The sequence below is a fragment of the Stegodyphus dumicola genome, chromosome 10 (assembly GCF_044657685.1).
Source record: "Stegodyphus dumicola isolate Sdum_Otavi_A_Nest chromosome 10, ASM4465768v1".
NCBI lineage: Eukaryota > Metazoa > Arthropoda > Arachnida > Araneae > Eresidae > Stegodyphus > Stegodyphus dumicola.
This window is the reverse complement of record NC_140777.1, coordinates 1,511,029-1,531,044: the sequence shown is the minus strand read 5'-3', so window position 1 is coordinate 1,531,044 and position 20,016 is coordinate 1,511,029.

The following is a 20,016-nucleotide window of genomic DNA, read 5'->3' as shown; positions in this document are numbered from 1 at the left end:
CCTCGAAGATTTAGCACGCCCCCTCGAAGTCTTAGAATGTCCCCTTGCCCCCAAGAAGACTTAGAATGTCCCCTTGCCCCCCAAGAAGACTTAGAACGCCCCCTGGAAGACTTAGAACGCCCCCGCGAAGACTTAGAACGCCCCCCTCGAAGACTTAGAACGCGCACTCGAAGACTTAGAATCCTTTTCAAGACTTAGAACGAACCCTCGAACATTTAGAATGCCCCCTCGAAGACTTCGGATTCCCTTCTCGAAGACTTAGAACGCCCCCCTCGAAGACTTAGAACGTCCTCCTCGAAGACTTAGAATCCTTTCCAAGACTTACAAAGCCCCCTCGAACATTTAGAATGCCCCCTCGAAGACATAGAATTCCCTTCTCGAAGACTTAGAACGCCCTCCTCGAAGACGTAGAACGCCCCCACTCGAAGACTTAGAACGCCCCCCCTCGAAGACTTAGAACGACCCCCTCGAAGACATAGAACGCCCCCCTCGAAGACTTAGATCGCCCCCTCGAAGACTTAGAACGCCCCGCTCGAAGACTTAGAACGCCCCGCTCGAAGACTTAGAACGCCCACTCGAAGACTTGGAACGCCCCCTTCGAAGACTTAGAACGCCCCCTCGATGACTTAGAATCCTTTCCAAGACTGAGAACGCCCCCTCGAACATTTAGAATGCCTCCTCGAAGACTTCGAATTCCCTTCTCGAAGACTTAGAACGCCCTCCTCGAAGACGTAGAACGCCCCCCTCGAAGACTCAGAACGCCCTCCTCGAAGACTTCGAATCCTTTCCAAGACTTAGAACGCCCCCTCGAACATTTAGAATGCCCCCTCGAAGACATAGAATTCCCTTCTCGAAGACTTAGAACGCCCTCCTCGAAAACGTAGAACGCCCCCACTCGAAGACTTAGAACGCCCCCCTCGAAGACTTAGAACAGCCCCCTCGAAGACATAGAACGCCCCCCTCGAAGACTTAGATCGCCCCCTCGAAGACTAAGAACGCCCCGCTCGAAGACTTGGAACGCCCCCTTCGAAGACTTAGAACGTCCCCGCGAAGACTTAGAACGCCCCCCTCGAAGATTTAGCACGCCCCCTCGAAGTCTTAGAATGTCCCCTTGCCCCCCAAGAAGACTTAGAATGTCCCCTTGCCCCCCAAAAAGACTTAGAACGCCCCCTGGAAGACTTAGAACGCCCCCGCGAAGACTTAGAACGCCCCCCTCGAAGACTTAGAACGCGCCCTCGAAGACTTAGAATCCTTTTCAAGACTTAGAACGAACCCTCGAACATTTAGAATGCCCCCTCGAAGACTTCGGATTCCCTTCTCGAAGACTTAGAACGCCCCCCTCGAAGACTTAGAACGTCCTCCTCGAAGACTTAGAATCCTTTCCAAGACTTACAAAGCCCCCTCGAACATTTAGAATGCCCCCTCGTAGACATAGAATTCCCTTCTCGAAGACTTAGAACGCCCTCCTCGAAGACGTAGAACGCCCGCACTCGAAGACTTAGAACGCCCCCCATCGAAGACTTAGAACGACCCCCTCGAAGACATAGAACGCCCCCCTCGAAGACTTAGATCGCCCCCTCGAAGACTTAGAACGCCCCGCTCGAAGACTTAGAACGCCCCGCTCGAAGACTTAGAACGCAACCTTCGAAGACTTAGAACGCCCCCTCGAAGACTTAGAATCCTTTCCAAGACTGAGAACGCCCCCTCGAACATTTAGAAAGTCCCCTCGAAAACTTCGAATTCCCTTCTCGAAGACTTAGAACGCCCTCCTCGAAGACGTAGAACGCCCCCCTCGAAGACTTAGAACGGCCTCCTCGAAGACATAGAACGCCCCCCGCGAAGACTTAGAACGCCCCCCTCGAAGATTTAGCACGCCCCCTCGAAGTCTTAGAATGTCCCCTTGCCCACCAAGAAGACTTAGAATGTCCCCTTGCCCCCCAAGAAGACTTAGAACGCCCCCTGGAAGACTTAGAACGCCCCCGCGAAGACTTAGAACGCCCCCCTCGAAGACTTAGAACGCGCCCTCGAAGACTTAGAATCCTTTTCAAGACTTAGAAAGAACCCTCGAACATTTAGAATGCCCCCTCGAAGACTTCGGATTCCCTTCTCGAAGACTTAGAACGCCCCCCTCGAAGACTTAGAACGTCCTCCTCGAAGACTTAGAATCCTTTCCAAGACTTACAAAGCCCCCTCGAACATTTAGAATGCCCCCTCGAAGACATAGAATTCCCTTCTCGAAGACTTAGAACGCCCTCCTCGAAGACGTAGAACGCCCCCACTCGAAGACTTAGAACGCCCCCCCTCGAAGACTTAGAACGACCCCCTCGAAGACATAGAACGCCCCCCTCGAAGACTTAGATCGCCCCCTCGAAGACTTAGAACGCCCCGCTCGAAGACTTAGAACGCCCCGCTCGAAGACTTAGAACGCCCACTCGAAGACTTGGAACGCCCCCTTCGAAGACTTAGAACGCCCCCTCGAAGACTTAGAATCCTTTCCAAGACTGAGAACGCCCCCTCGAACATTTAGAATGCCTCCTCGAAGACTTCGAATTCCCTTCTCGAAGACTTAGAACGCCCTCCTCGAAGACGTAGAACGCCCCCCTCGAAGACTCAGAACGCCCTCCTCGAAGACTTAGAATCCTTTCCAAGACTTAGAACGCCCCTCTCGAAGACATAGAACGCCCCCCTCGAAGACATAGAACGGCCCCTCGAAGACTTAGATCGCCCCTTCGAAGACTTAGAACGCCCCGCTCGAAGACTTAGAACGCCCCCTCGAAGACTTGGAACGCCCCTTTCGAAGATTTAGAACGCCCCGTCGAAGACTTAGAATACCCAGTCGAAGATTCAGAATGCCCCCTCGAAGACTTAGAATCCCTTCGAAGACTTAGAATGTCCCCTCGCCCCTCGAAGACTTAGAATGCCCACTCGAAGTCTTAGAATGCCCCCCTCGAAGATTTAGAACGCCCCCTCGAAGACTTAGAATCCTTTTCAAGACTTAGAATGCCCCCTCGAAAATTTAGAACGCCCCCTCGAAAATTTAGAATGCCCCCTCGAAGACTTAGAATTCCCTTCTCGAAGACTTTGAATGCCCTCCTCGAAGACTTAGAACGCTCCCCTCCAAGACTTAGAACGCCTCCCCCGAAGACTTAGAACGCCCCCCCGAAGAAATAGAACGCCTTCCTCGAAGACGTAGAACGCCCCCCTCGAAGACTTAGAACGGCCCCCTCGAAGACATAGAACGCCCCCCTCGAAGACGTAGAACGCCCCGCTCGAAGACTTAGAACGCCCCCTCTAAGACTTAAAACGCCCCCTTCGAAGACTTAGAACGCCCCCGCGAAGACTTAGAACGCCCCCCTCGAAGACTTTGATCGCCCCCTTTGAAGAATTAGAATGCCCCCTCGAAGACTTAGAATCCCTTCGAGGACTTACAATGTCTCCTCCCCCCTCCAAGACTTAGAACGTCCCCTCCGAAGACTTAGAACGCCACCCGAAGTCTTAGAATGCCACCCTCCAAGATTTAGAACGACCCTCTCGAAGACTTAGATCTCCCCTCGAACATTTAGAATGCCCCCTCGAAGACTTCGAATTCCCTTCTCGAACACTTAGAACGCCCTCCTCGAAGACGTAGAATGCCCCCACTCGAAGACTTAGAACGCCCTCCTCGAAGACTTAGAACGCCCCCTCGAAGACTTAGAACCCCCTTGAAGACTTAGAACGTCCCCTCGAAGACTTAGAACACCCCCCTCGAAGACTTAGAACGCCCCCCTCGAAGACATAGAACGCCCCTCTCGAAGACTTAGATCGCCCCCTCGAAGACTTAGAACGCCCCGCTCAAAGACTTAGAACGCCCCCTCGAAGACTTGGAACGCCCCCTTCGCAGACTTAGAACGCCCCGTCGAAGATTTAGAATGCCCCTCGAAGACTTAGAACGCCACCCTCCAAGACTTAGAACGACCCTCTCGAAGACTTAGATCGCCCCCTCGAAGACTTAGAACGCCCCGCTCGAAGACTTAGAACGCCCCCTCGAAGAATTGGAACGGCCCCTTCGAAGACTTGGAATCCTTTCCAAGACTTAGAACGCCCCCTCGAACATTTAGAATGCCCCCTCGAAGACTTCGAATTCCCTTCTCGAAGACTCAGAACGCCCTCCTCAAAGACGTAGAACGCCCCCACTCGAAGACTTAGAACGCCCCCTCGAAGACTTAGAACGCCCCCTTCGAAGACTTAGAACGTCCCCCTCGAAGACACAGAACGCCCCCTCGAAGACTTAGATCGCCCCCTCGAAGACTTAGAACGCCCCGCTCGAAGACTTAGAACGCCCCCTCGAAGACTTAGAACGATCCCTTCGAAGATTTAGAACGCCCCCGCGAAGACTTAGAAAGCCCCCCTCGAAGACTTAGCACGCCCCCTCGAAGATTTAGGATGCCCCCCTCGGAGACTTATGACGCCCCCCTCGAAGACTTAAAACGCACCCCTCGAAGACTTAGAACGCCCCCCTCGAAGACATAGAACGCCCCCCTCGAAGACTTAGAACGGCCCCCTCGAAGACATGGAACGCCCCCCTCGAAGACTTAGATCGCCCCCTCGAAGACGTAGAACGCCCCGGTCGAAGACTTGGAACGCCCCCTTCGAAGACTTAGAACGTCCCCGCGAAGACTTAGAACGCCCCCCTCGAAGATTTAGCACGCGCCCTCGACGTCTTAGAATGTCCCCTTGCCCCCCAAGAAGACTTAGAATGTCCCCTTGCCCCCCAAGAAGACTTAGAACGCCCCCTGGAAGACTTAGAACGCCCCCGCGAAGACTTAGAACGCCCCCCTCGAAGACTTAGAACGCGCCCTCGAAGACTTAGAATCCTTTTCAAGACTTAGAACGAACCCTCGAACATTTAGAATGCCCCCTCGAAGACTTCGGATTCCCTTCTCGAAGACTTAGAACGCCCCCTCGAAGACTTAGAACGTCCTCCTCGAAGACTTAGAATCCTTTCCAAGACTTACAAAGCCCCCTCGAACATTTAGAATGCCCCCTCGAAGACATAGAATTCCCTTCTCGAAGACTTAGAACGCCCTCCTCGAAGACGTAGAACGCCCCCACTCGAAGACTTAGAACGCCCCCCCTCGAAGACTTAGAACGACCCCCTCGAAGACATAGAACGCCCCCCTCGAAGACTTAGATCGCCCCCTCGAAGACTTAGAACGCCCCGCTCGAAGACTTAGAACGCCCCGCTCGAAGACTTAGAACGCCCACTCGAAGACTTGGAACGCCCCCTTCGAAGACTTAGAACGCCCCCTCGAAGACTTAGAATCCTTTCCAAGACTGAGAACGCCCCCTCGAACATTTAGAATGCCTCCTCGAAGACTTCGAATTCCCTTCTCGAAGACTTAGAACGCCCTCCTCGAAGACGTAGAACGCCCCCCTCGAAGACTTAGAACGTCCTCCTCGAAGACTTAGAATCCTTTCCAAGACTTACAAAGCCCCCTCGAACATTTAGAATGCCCCCTCGAAGACATAGAATTCCCTTCTCGAAGACTTAGAAGGCCCTCCTCGAAGACGTAGAACGCCCCCACTCGGAGACTTAGAACGCCCCCCCTCGAAGACTTAGAACGACCCCCTCGAAGACATAGAACGCCCCCCTCGAAGACTTAGATCGCCCCCTCGAAGACTTAGAACGCCCCGCTCGAAGACTTAGAACGCCCCCTCGAAGACTTAGAACGCCCCGCTCGAAGACTTAGAACGCCCCCTCGAAGAATTGGAACGGCCCCTTCGAAGACTTAGAACGTCCCCGCGAAGACTTGGAATCCTTTCCAAGACTTAGAACGCCCCCTCGAACATTTAGAATGCCCCCTCGTAGACTTCGAATTCCCTTCTCGAAGACTCAGAACGCCCTCCTCAAAGACGTAGAACGCCCCCACTCGAAGACTTAGAACGCCCCCTCGAAGACTTAGAACGCCCCCTTCGAAGACTTAGAACGTCCCCCTCGAAGACACAGAACGCCCCCCTCGAAGACTTAGATCGCCCCCTCGAAGACTTAGAACGCCCCGCTCGAAGACTTAGAACGCCCCCTCGAAGACTTAGAACGATCCCTTCGAAGATTTAGAACGCCCCCGCGAAGACTTAGAAAGCCCCCCTCGAAGACTTAGCACGCCCCCTCGAAGATTTAGGATGCCCCCCTCGGAGACTTATGACGCCCCCCTCGAAGACTTAAAACGCACCCCTCGAAGACTTAGAACGCCCCCCTCGAAGACATAGAACGCCCCCTCGGAGACTTGGAACGCCCCCTTCGAAGACTTAGAACGTCCCCTTCGAAGACTTAGAACGCCCCCCTCGAAGACTTAGCACGCCCCCTCGAAGTCTTAGAATGTCCCCTTGCCCCCCAAGAAGACTTAGAATGTCCCCTTGCCCCCCAAGAAGACTTAGAACGCCCCCTGGAAGACTTAGAACGCCCCCGCGAAGACTTAGAACGCGCCCTCGAAGACTTAGATTCCTTTTCAAGACTTAGAACGAACCCTCGAACATTTAGAATGCCCCCTCGAAGACTTCGAATTCCCTTCTCGAAGACTTAGAACGCCCCCCTCGAAGACTTAGAACGTCCTCCTCGAAGACTTAGAATCCTTTCCAAGACTTACAAAGCCCCCTCGAACATTTAGAATGCCCCCTCGAAGACATAGAATTCCCTTCTCGAAGACTTAGAAAGCCCTCCTCGAAGACGTAGAACGCCCCCACTCGAAGACTTAGAACGCCCCCCCTTGAAGACTTAGAACGACCCCCTCGAAGACATAGAACGCCCCCCTCGAAGACTTAGATCGCCCCCTCGAAGACTTAGAACGCCCCGCTCGAAGACTTAGAACGCCCCGCTCGAAGACTTAGAACGCCCCGCTCGAAGACTTAGAACGCCCACTCGAAGACTTGGAACGCCCCCTTCGAAGACTTAGAACGCCCCCTCGAAGACTTAGAATCCTTTCCAAGACTGAGAACGCCCCCTCGAACATTTAGAATGCCTCCTCGAAGACTTCGAATTCCCTTCTCGAAGACTTAGAACGCCCTCCTCGAAGACGTAGAACGCCCCCCTCGAAGACTCAGAACGCCCTCCTCGAAGAGTTAGGATCCTTTCCAAGACTTAGAACGCCCCCTCGAACATTTAGAATGCCCCCTCGAAGACATAGAATTCCCTTCTCGAAGACTTAGTACGCCCTCCTCGAAGACGTAGAACGCCCCCACTCGAAGACTTAGAACGCCCCCCTCGAAGACTTAGAACAGCCCCCTCGAAGACATAGAACGCCCCCCTCGAAGACATAGAACGCCCCCTCGAAGACTTGGAACGCCCCCTTCGAAGACTTAGAACGTCCCCGCGAAGACTTAGAACGCCCCCCTCGAAGATTTAGCACGCCCGCTCGAAGTTTTAGAATGTCCCCTTGCCCCCCAAGAAGACTTAGAACGCCCCCTGGAAGACTTAGAACGCCCCCGCGAAAACTTAGAACGCCCCCCTGGAAGACTTAGAACGCGCCCTCGAAGACTTAGAATCCTTTTCAAGACATAGAACGCCCCCTCGAACATTTAGAATGCCCCCTCGAAGACTTCGAATTCCCTTCTCGAAGACTTAGAACGCCCCCCTCGAAGACATAGAACGCCCCCTCGAAGACTTAGAATCCTTTCCAAGACTGAGAACGCCCCCTCGAACATCTAGAGTGCCCCCTCGAAGACATAGAATTCCCTTCTCGAAGACTTAGAACGCCCTCCTCGAAGACGTAGAACGCCCCCACTCGAAGACTTAGAACGCCCCCCTCGAAGACTTAGAACAGCCCCCTCGAAGACATAGAACGCCCCCCCCGAAGACTTAGATCGCCCCCTCGAAGACTTAGAACGCCCCGCTCGAAGACTTGGAACGCCCCCTTCGAAGACTTAGAACGCCCCCTCGAAGACTTAGAATCCTTTCCAAGACTGAGAACGCCCCCTCGAACATTTAGAATGCCCCCTCGAAAACTTCGAATTCCCTTCTCGAAGACTTAGAACGCCCACCTCGAAGACTTAGAATCCTTTCCAAGACTTAGAACGCCCCTCTCGAAACATAAAACGCCCCCTCGAAGACATAGAACGCCCCCCTCGAAGACTTAGATCGCCCCCTCGAAGATTTAGAACGCCCCGCTCGAAGACTTAGAACGCCCCCTCGAAGACTTGGAACGCCCCTTCGAAGACTTAGAACGCCCCGTCGAAGACTTAGAATACCCAGTCGAAGATTCAGAATGCCCCCTCGAAGACTTAGAATCCCTTCGAAGACTTAGAATGTCCCCTCGCCCCTCGAAGACTTAGAATGCCCACTCGAAGACTTAGAATTCCCCACTCGAAGATTTAGAATGCCCCCTCGAAGACTTAGAATCCTTTTCAAGACTTAGAATGCCCCCTCGAAAATTTAGAACGCCCCCTCGAAAATTTAGAATGCCCCCTCGAAGACTTAGAATTCCCTTCTCGAAGACTTTGAATGCCCTCCTCGAAGACTTAGAACGCTCCCCTCCAAGATTTAGAACGCCTCCCCCGAAGACTTAGAACGCCCCCCCGAAGACATAGAACGCCTTCCTCGAAGACGTAGAACGCCCCCCACGAAGACTTAGAACGCCCCCCTCGAAGACTTTGATCGGCCCCTCGAAGAATTAGAATGCTCCCTCGAAGACTTAGAATCCCTTCGAAGACTTACAATGTCCCCTCCCCCGTCCAAGACTTAGAACACCCCCTCCGAAGACATAGAACGCCCCCCGAAGTCTTAGAACGCCACCCTCCAAGACTTAGAACGACCCTCTCGAAGACTTAGATCGCCCCCTCGAAGACTTAGAACGCCCCGCTCGAAGACTTAGAACGCCCCCTCGAAGAATTGGAACGGCCCCTTCGAAGACTTGGAATCCTTTCCAAGACTTAGAACGCCCCCTCGAACATTTAGAATGCCCCCTCGAAGACTTCGAATTCCCTTCTCGAAGACTCAGAACGCCCTCCTCAAAGACGTAGAACGCCCCCACTCGAAGACTTAGAACGCCCCCTCGAAGACTTAGAACGCCCCCTTCGAAGACTTAGAACGTCCCCCTCGAAGACACAGAACGCCCCCTCGAAGACTTAGATCGCCCCCTCGAAGACTTAGAACGCCCCGCTCGAAGACTTAGAACGCCCCCTCGAAGACTTAGAACGATCCCTTCGAAGATTTAGAACGCCCCCGCGAAGACTTAGAAAGCCCCCCTCGAAGACTTAGCACGCCCCCTCGAAGATTTAGATGCCCCCCTCGGAGACTTATGACGCCCCCCTCGAAGACTTAAAACGCACCCCTCGAAGACTTAGAACGCCCCCCTCGAAGACATAGAACGCCCCCCTCGAAGACTTAGAACGGCCCCCTCGAAGACATGGAACGCCCCCCTCGAAGACTTAGATCGCCCCCTCGAAGACGTAGAACGCCCCGGTCGAAGACTTGGAACGCCCCCTTCGAAGACTTAGAACGTCCCCGCGAAGACTTAGAACGCCCCCCTCGAAGATTTAGCACGCGCCCTCGACGTCTTAGAATGTCCCCTTGCCCCCCAAGAAGACTTAGAACGCCCCCTGGAAGACTTAGAACGCCCCCGCGAAGACTTAGAACGCCCCCCTCGAAGACTTAGAACGCGCCCTCGAAGACTTAGAATCCTTTTCAAGACTTAGAACGAACCCTCGAACATTTAGAATGCCCCCTCGAAGACTTCGGATTCCCTTCTCGAAGACTTAGAACGCCCCCTCGAAGACTTAGAACGTCCTCCTCGAAGACTTAGAATCCTTTCCAAGACTTACAAAGCCCCCTCGAACATTTAGAATGCCCCCTCGAAGACATAGAATTCCCTTCTCGAAGACTTAGAACGCCCTCCTCGAAGACGTAGAACGCCCCCACTCGAAGACTTAGAACGCCCCCCCTCGAAGACTTAGAACGACCCCCTCGAAGACATAGAACGCCCCCCTCGAAGACTTAGATCGCCCCCTCGAAGACTTAGAACGCCCCGCTCGAAGACTTAGAACGCCCCGCTCGAAGACTTAGAACGCCCACTCGAAGACTTGGAACGCCCCCTTCCAAGACTTAGAACGCCCCCTCGAAGACTTAGAATCCTTTCCAAGACTGAGAACGCCCCCTCGAACATTTAGAATGCCTCCTCGAAGACTTCGAATTCCCTTCTCGAAGACTTAGAACGCCCTCCTCGAAGACGTAGAACGCCCCCCTCGAAGACTCAGAATGCCCTCCTCGAAGACTTAGAATCCTTTCCAAGACTTAGAACGCCCCCTCGAACATTTAGAATGCCCCCTCGAAGACATAGAATTCCCTTCTCGAAGACTTAGAACGCCCTCCTCGAAGACGTAGAACGCCCCCACTCGAAGACTTAGAACGCCCCCCTCGAAGACTTAGAACAGCCCCCTCGAAGACATAGAACGCCCCCCTCGAAGACTTAGATCGCCCCCTCGAAGACTAAGAACGCCCCGCTCGAAGACTTAGAACGCCCCGCTCGAAGACTTAGAACGCCCCCTCGAAGACTTAGAACGATCCCTTCGAAGATTTAGAACGCCCCCGCGAAGACTTAGAAAGCCCCCCTCGAAGACTTAGCACGCCCCCTCGAAGATTTAGGATGCCCCCCTCGGAGACTTATGACGCCCCCCTCGAAGACTTAAAACGCACCCCTTGAAGACTTAGAACGCCCCCCTCGAAGACATAGAACGCCCCCCTCGAATACTTAGAACGGCCCCCTCGAAGACATAGAACGCCCCCCTCGAATACTTAGATCGCCCCCTCGAAGACGTAGAACGCCCCGCTCGAAGACTTGGAACGCCCCCCTTCGAAGACTTAGAACGTCCCCGCGAAGACTTAGAACGCCCCCTCGAAGACTTTGCACGCCCCCTCGAAGTCTTAGAATGTCCCCTTGCCCCCCAAGAAGACTTAGAATGTCCCCTTGCCCCCCAAGAAGACTTAGAACGCCCACTGGAAGACTTAGAACGCCCCCGCGAAGACTTAGAACGCCCCCCTCGAAGACTTAGAACGCGCCCTCGAAGACTTAGAATCCTTTTCAAGACTTAGAACGAACCCTCGAACATTTAGAATGCCCCCTCGAAGACTTCGGATTCCCTTCTCGAAGACTTAGAACGCCCCCCTCGAAGACTTAGAACGTCCTCCTCGAAGACTTAGAATCCTTTCCAAGACTTACAAAGCCCCCTCGAACATTTAGAATGCCCCCTCGAAGACATAGAATTCCCTTCTCGAAGACTTAGAAGGCCCTCCTCGAAGACGTAGAACGCCCCCACTCGGAGACTTAGAACGCCCCCCCTCGAAGACTTAGAACGACCCCCTCGAAGACATAGAACGCCCCCCTCGAAGACTTAGATCGCCCCCTCGAAGACTTAGAACGCCCCCTCGAAGACTTAGAACGCCCCCTTCGAAGACTTAGAACGTCCCCCTCGAAGACACAGAACGCCCCCCTCGAAGACTTAGATCGCCCCCTCGAAGACTTAGAACGCCCCGCTCGAAGACTTAGAACGCCCCCTCGAAGACTTAGAACGATCCCTTCGAAGATTTAGAACGCCCCCGCGAAGACTTAGAAAGCCCCCCTCGAAGACTTAGCACGCCCCCTCGAAGATTTAGGATGCCCCCCTCGGAGACTTATGACGCCCCCCTCGAAGACTTAAAACGCACCCCTCGAAGACTTAGAACGCCCCCCTCGAAGACATAGAACGCCCCCTCGGAGACTTGGAACGCCCCCTTCGAAGACTTAGAACGTCCCCTTCGAAGACTTAGAACGCCCCCCTCGAAGACTTAGCACGCCCCCTCGAAGTCTTAGAATGTCCCCTTGCCCCCCAAGAAGACTTAGAATGTCCCCTTGCCCCCCAAGAAGACTTAGAACGCCCCCTGGAAGACTTAGAACGCCCCCGCGAAGACTTAGAACGCCCCCCTCGAAGACTTAGAACGCGCCCTCGAAGACTTAGATTCCTTTTCAAGACTTAGAACGAACCCTCGAACATTTAGAATGCCCCCTCGAAGACTTCGAATTCCCTTCTCGAAGACTTAGAACGCCCCCCTCGAAGACTTAGAACGTCCTCCTCGAAGACTTAGAATCCTTTCCAAGACTTACAAAGCCCCCTCGAACATTTAGAATGCCCCCTCGAAGACATAGAATTCCCTTCTCGAAGACTTAGAAAGCCCTCCTCGAAGACGTAGAACGCCCCCACTCGAAGACTTAGAACGCCCCCCCTTGAAGACTTAGAACGACCCCCTCGAAGACATAGAACGCCCCCCTCGAAGACTTAGATCGCCCCCTCGAAGACTTAGAACGCCCCGCTCGAAGACTTAGAACGCCCCGCTCGAAGACTTAGAACGCCCCGCTCGAAGACTTAGAACGCCCACTCGAAGACTTGGAACGCCCCCTTCGAAGACTTAGAACGCCCCCTCGAAGACTTAGAATCCTTTCCAAGACTGAGAACGCCCCCTCGAACATTTAGAATGCCTCCTCGAAGACTTCGAATTCCCTTCTCGAAGACTTAGAACGCCCTCCTCGAAGACGTAGAACGCCCCCCTCGAAGACTCAGAACGCCCTCCTCGAAGAGTTAGGATCCTTTCCAAGACTTAGAACGCCCCCTCGAACATTTAGAATGCCCCCTCGAAGACATAGAATTCCCTTCTCGAAGACTTAGTACGCCCTCCTCGAAGACGTAGAACGCCCCCACTCGAAGACTTAGAACGCCCCCCTCGAAGACTTAGAACAGCCCCCTCGAAGACATAGAACGCCCCCCTCGAAGACATAGAACGCCCCCTCGAAGACTTGGAACGCCCCCTTCGAAGACTTAGAACGTCCCCGCGAAGACTTAGAACGCCCCCCTCGAAGACTTAGCACGCCCCCTCGAAGTCTTAGAATGTCCCCTTGCCCCCCAAGAAGACTTAGAACGCCCCCTGGAAGACTTAGAACGCCCCCGCGAAGACTTAGAACGCCCCCCTCGAAGACTTAGAACGCGCCCTCGAAGACTTAGAATACTTTTCAAGACATAGAACGCCCCCTCGAACATTTAGAATGCCCCCTTGAAGACTTCGAATTCCCTTCTCGAAGACTTAGAACGCCCCCCTCGAAGACATAGAACGCCCTCCTCGAAGACTTAGAATCCTTTCCAAGACTTACAACGCCCTCTCGAACATTTAGAATGCCCCCTCGAAGACATAGAATTCCCTTCTCGAAGACTTAGAACGCCCTCCTCGAAGACGTAGAACGCCCCCACTCGAAGACTTAGAACGTCCCCCTCGAAGACTTAGAACGACCCCCTCGAAGACATAGAACGCCCGCTCGAAGACTTAGAACGCCCACTCGAAGACTTGGAACGCCCCCTTCGAAGACTTAGAACGCCCCCTCGAAGACTTAGAATCCTTTCCAAGACTGAGAACGACCCTCGAACATTTAGAATGCCCCCTCGAAGACATAGAATTCCCTTCTCGAAGACTTAGAACGCGCTCCTCGAAGACGTAGAACGCCGCCACTCGAAGACTAAGAACGCCCCCCTCGAAGACTTAGAACAGCCCCCTCGAAGACATAGAACGCCCCCTCGAAGACTTAGATCGCCCCCTCGAAGACTTAGAACGCCCCGCTCGAAGACTTAGAACGCCCACTCGAAGACTTGGAACGCCCCCTTCGAAGACTTAGAACGCCCCCGCGAAGACTTAGAACGCCCCCCTCGAAGACTTAGAACGCGCCCTCGAAGACTTAGAATCCTTTTCAAGACTTAGAACGAACCCTCGAACATTTAGAATGCCCCCTCGAAGACTTCGGATTCCCTTCTCGAAGACTTAGAACGCCCCCCTCGAAGACTTAGAACGTCCTCCTCGAAGACTTAGAATCCTTTCCAAGACTTACAAAGCCCCCTCGAACATTTAGAATGCCCCCTCGAAGACATAGAATTCCCTTCTCGAAGACTTAGAAGGCCCTCCTCGAAGACGTAGAACGCCCCCACTCGGAGACTTAGAACGCCCCCCCTCGAAGACTTAGAACGACCCCCTCGAAGACATAGAACGCCCCCCTCGAAGACTTAGATCGCCCCCTCGAAGACTTAGAACGCCCCGCTCGAAGACTTAGAACGCCCCCTCGAAGACTTAGAACGCCCGCTCGAAGACTTAGAACGCCCCCTCGAAGAATTGGAACGGCCCCTTCGAAGACTTAGAACGTCCCCGCGAAGACTTGGAATCCTTTCCAAGACTTAGAACGCCCCCTCGAACATTTAGAATGCCCCCTCGAAGACTTCGAATTCCCTTCTCGAAGACTCAGAACGCCCTCCTCAAAGACGTAGAACGCCCCCACTCGAAGACTTAGAACGCCCCCTCGAAGACTTAGAACGCCCCCTTCGAAGACTTAGAACGTCCCCCTCGAAGACACAGAACGCCCCCCTCGAAGACTTAGATCGCCCCCTCGAAGACTTAGAACGCCCCGCTCGAAGACTTAGAACGCCCCCTCGAAGACTTAGAACGATCCCTTCGAAGATTTAGAACGCCCCCGCGAAGACTTAGAAAGCCCCCCTCGAAGACTTAGCACGCCCCCTCGAAGATTTAGGATGCCCCCCTCGGAGACTTATGACGCCCCCCTCGAAGACTTAAAACGCACCCCTCGAAGACTTAGAACGCCCCCCTCGAAGACATAGAACGCCCCCTCGGAGACTTGGAACGCCCCCTTCGAAGACTTAGAACGTCCCCTTCGAAGACTTAGAACGCCCCCCTCGAAGACTTAGCACGCCCCCTCGAAGTCTTAGAATGTCCCCTTGCCCCCCAAGAAGACTTAGAATGTCCCCTTGCCCCCCAAGAAGACTTAGAACGCCCCCTGGAAGACTTAGAACGCCCCCGCGAAGACTTAGAACGCCCCCCTCGAAGACTTAGAACGCGCCCTCGAAGACTTAGATTCCTTTTCAAGACTTAGAACGAACCCTCGAACATTTAGAATGCCCCCTCGAAGACTTCGAATTCCCTTCTCGAAGACTTAGAACGCCCCCCTCGAAGACTTAGAACGTCCTCCTCGAAGACTTAGAATCCTTTCCAAGACTTACAAAGCCCCCTCGAACATTTAGAATGCCCCCTCGAAGACATAGAATTCCCTTCTCGAAGACTTAGAAGGCCCTCCTCGAAGACGTAGAACGCCCCCACTCGGAGACTTAGAACGCCCCCCCTCGAAGACTTAGAACGACCCCCTCGAAGACATAGAACGCCCCCCTCGAAGACTTAGATCGCCCCCTCGAAGACTTAGAACGCCCCGCTCGAAGACTTAGAACGCCCCCTCGAAGACTTAGAACGCCCCGCTCGAAGACTTAGAACGCCCCCTCGAAGAATTGGAACGGCCCCTTCGAAGACTTAGAACGTCCCCGCGAAGACTTGGAATCCTTTCCAAGACTTAGAACGCCCCCTCGAACATTTAGAATGCCCCCTCGAAGACTTCGAATTCCCTTCTCGAAGACTCAGAACGCCCTCCTCAAAGACGTAGAACGCCCCCACTCGAAGACTTAGAACGCCCCCTCGAAGACTTAGAACGCCCCCTTCGAAGACTTAGAACGTCCCCCTCGAAGACACAGAACGCCCCCCTCGAAGACTTAGATCGCCCCCTCGAAGACTTAGAACGCCCCGCTCGAAGACTTAGAACGCCCCCTCGAAGACTTAGAACGATCCCTTCGAAGATTTAGAACGCCCCCGCGAAGACTTAGAAAGCCCCCCTCGAAGACTTAGCACGCCCCCTCGAAGATTTAGGATGCCCCCCTCGGAGACTTATGACGCCCCCCTCGAAGACTTAAAACGCACCCCTCGAAGACTTAGAACGCCCCCCTCGAAGACATAGAACGCCCCCTCGGAGACTTGGAACGCCCCCTTCGAAGACTTAGAACGTCCCCTTCGAAGACTTAGAACGCCCCCCTCGAAGACTTAGCACGCCCCCTCGAAGTCTTAGAATGTCCCCTTGCCCCCCAAGAAGACTTAGAATGTCCCCTTGCCCCCCAAGAAGACTTAGAACGCCTCCTGGAAGACTTAGAACGCCCCCGCGAAGACTTAGAACGCCCCCCTCGAAGACTTAGAACGCGCCCTCGAAGACTTAGATTCCTTTTCAAGACTTAGAACGAACCCTCGAACATTTAGAATGCCCCCTCGAAGACTTCGAATTCCCTTCTCGAAGACTTAGAACGCCCCCCTCGAAGACTTAGAACGTCCTCCTCGAAGACTTAGAATCCTTTCCAAGACTTACAAAGCCCCCTCGAACATTTAGAATGCCCCCTCGAAGACATAGAATTCCCTTCTCGAAGACTTAGAAAGCCCTCCTCGAAGACGTAGAACGCCCCCACTCGAAGACTTAGAACGCCCCCCCTTGAAGACTTAGAACGACCCCCTCGAAGACATAGAACGCCCCCCTCGAAGACTTAGATCGCCCCCTCGAAGACTTAGAACGCCCCGCTCGAAGACTTAGAACGCCCCGCTCGAAGACTTAGAACGCCCCGCTCGAAGACTTAGAACGCCCACTCGAAGACTTGGAACGCCCCCTTCGAAGACTTAGAACGCCCCCTCGAAGACTTAGAATCCTTTCCAAGACTGAGAACGCCCCCTCGAACATTTAGAATGCCTCCTCGAAGACTTCGAATTCCCTTCTCGAAGACTTAGAACGCCCTCCTCGAAGACGTAGAACGCCCCCCTCGAAGACTCAGAACGCCCTCCTCGAAGAGTTAGGATCCTTTCCAAGACTTAGAACGCCCCCTCGAACATTTAGAATGCCCCCTCGAAGACATAGAATTCCCTTCTCGAAGACTTAGTACGCCCTCCTCGAAGACGTAGAACGCCCCCACTCGAAGACTTAGAACGCCCCCCTCGAAGACTTAGAACAGCCCCCTCGAAGACATAGAACGCCCCCCTCGAAGACATAGAACGCCCCCTCGAAGACTTGGAACGCCCCCTTCGAAGACTTAGAACGTCCCCGCGAAGACTTAGAACGCCCCCCTCGAAGACTTAGCACGCCCCCTCGAAGTCTTAGAATGTCCCCTTGCCCCCCAAGAAGACTTAGAACGCCCCCTGGAAGACTTAGAACGCCCCCGCGAAGACTTAGAACGCCCCCCTCGAAGACTTAGAACGCGCCCTCGAAGACTTAGAATCCTTTTCAAGACATAGAACGCCCCCTCGAACATTTAGAATGCCCCCTTGAAGACTTCGAATTCCCTTCTCGAAGACTTAGAACGCCCCCCTCGAAGACATAGAACGCCCTCCTCGAAGACTTAGAATCCTTTCCAAGACTTACAACGCCCTCTCGAACATTTAGAATGCCCCCTCGAAGACATAGAATTCCCTTCTCGAAGACTTAGAACGCCCTCCTCGAAGACGTAGAACGCCCCCACTCGAAGACTTAGAACGTCCCCCTCGAAGACTTAGAACGACCCCCTCGAAGACATAGAACGCCCGCTCGAAGACTTAGAACGCCCACTCGAAGACTTGGAACGCCCCCTTCGAAGACTTAGAACGCCCCCTCGAAGACTTAGAATCCTTTCCAAGACTGAGAACGACCCTCGAACATTTAGAATGCCCCCTCGAAGACATAGAATTCCCTTCTCGAAGACTTAGAACGCGCTCCTCGAAGACGTAGAACGCCGCCACTCGAAGACTAAGAACGCCCCCCTCGAAGACTTAGAACAGCCCCCTCGAAGACATAGAACGCCCCCCTCGAAGACTTAGATCGCCCCCTCGAAGACTTAGAACGCCCCGCTCGAAGACTTAGAACGCCCACTCGAAGACTTGGAACGCCCCCTTCGAAGACTTAGAACGCCCCCGCGAAGACTTAGAACGCCCCCCTCGAAGACTTAGAACGCGCCCTCGAAGACTTAGAATCCTTTTCAAGACTTAGAACGAACCCTCGAACATTTAGAATGCCCCCTCGAAGACTTCGGATTCCCTTCTCGAAGACTTAGAACGCCCCCCTCGAAGACTTAGAACGTCCTCCTCGAAGACTTAGAATCCTTTCCAAGACTTACAAAGCCCCCTCGAACATTTAGAATGCCCCCTCGAAGACATAGAATTCCCTTCTCGAAGACTTAGAAGGCCCTCCTCGAAGACGTAGAACGCCCCCACTCGGAGACTTAGAACGCCCCCCCTCGAAGACTTAGAACGACCCCCTCGAAGACATAGAACGCCCCCCTCGAAGACTTAGATCGCCCCCTCGAAGACTTAGAACGCCCCGCTCGAAGACTTAGAACGCCCCCTCGAAGACTTAGAACGCCCCGCTCGAAGACTTAGAACGCCCCCTCGAAGAATTGGAACGGCCCCTTCGAAGACTTAGAACGTCCCCGCGAAGACTTGGAATCCTTTCCAAGACTTAGAACGCCCCCTCGAACATTTAGAATGCCCCCTCGAAGACTTCGAATTCCCTTCTCGAAGACTCAGAACGCCCTCCTCAAAGACGTAGAACGCCCCCACTCGAAGACTTAGAACGCCCCCTCGAAGACTTAGAACGCCCCCTTCGAAGACTTAGAACGTCCCCCTCGAAGACACAGAACGCCCCCCTCGAAGACTTAGATCGCCCCCTCGAAGACTTAGAACGCCCCGCTCGAAGACTTAGAACGCCCCCTCGAAGACTTAGAACGATCCCTTCGAAGATTTAGAACGCCCCCGCGAAGACTTAGAAAGCCCCCCTCGAAGACTTAGCACGCCCCCTCGAAGATTTAGGATGCCCCCCTCGGAGACTTATGACGCCCCCCTCGAAGACTTAAAACGCACCCCTCGAAGACTTAGAACGCCCCCCTCGAAGACATAGAACGCCCCCTCGGAGACTTGGAACGCCCCCTTCGAAGACTTAGAACGTCCCCTTCGAAGACTTAGAACGCCCCCCTCGAAGACTTAGCACGCCCCCTCGAAGTCTTAGAATGTCCCCTTGCCCCCCAAGAAGACTTAGAATGTCCCCTTGCCCCCCAAGAAGACTTAGAACGCCCCCTGGAAGACTTAGAACGCCCCCGCGAAGACTTAGAACGCCCCCCTCGAAGACTTAGAACGCGCCCTCGAAGACTTAGATTCCTTTTCAAGACTTAGAACGAACCCTCGAACATTTAGAATGCCCCCTCGAAGACTTCGAATTCCCTTCTCGAAGACTTAGAACGCCCCCCTCGAAGACTTAGAACGTCCTCCTCGAAGACTTAGAATCCTTTCCAAGACTTACAAAGCCCCCTCGAACATTTAGAATGCCCCCTCGAAGACATAGAATTCCCTTCTCGAAGACTTAGAAAGCCCTCCTCGAAGACGTAGAACGCCCCCACTCGAAGACTTAGAACGCCCCCCCTTGAAGACTTAGAACGACCCCCTCGAAGACATAGAACGCCCCCCTCGAAGACTTAGATCGCCCCCTCGAAGACTTAGAACGCCCCGCTCGAAGACTTAGAACGCCCCGCTCGAAGACTTAGAACGCCCCGCTCGAAGACTTAGAACGCCCACTCGAAGACTTGGAACGCCCCCTTCGAAGACTTAGAACGCCCCCTCGAAGACTTAGAATCCTTTCCAAGACTGAGAACGCCCCCTCGAACATTTAGAATGCCTCCTCGAAGACTTCGAATTCCCTTCTCGAAGACTTAGAACGCCCTCCTCGAAGACGTAGAACGCCCCCCTCGAAGACTCAGAACGCCCTCCTCGAAGAGTTAGGATCCTTTCCAAGACTTAGAACGCCCCCTCGAACATTTAGAATGCCCCCTCGAAGACATAGAATTCCCTTCTCGAAGACTTAGTACGCCCTCCTCGAAGACGTAGAACGCCCCCACTCGAAGACTTAGAACGCCCCCCTCGAAGACTTAGAACAGCCCCCTCGAAGACATAGAACGCCCCCCTCGAAGACATAGAACGCCCCCTCGAAGACTTGGAACGCCCCCTTCGAAGACTTAGGACGTCCCCGCGAAGACTTAGAACGCCCCCCTCGAAGACTTAGCACGCCCCCTCGAAGTCTTAGAATGTCCCCTTGCCCCCCAAGAAGACTTAGAACGCCCCCTGGAAGACTTAGAACGCCCCCGCGAAGACTT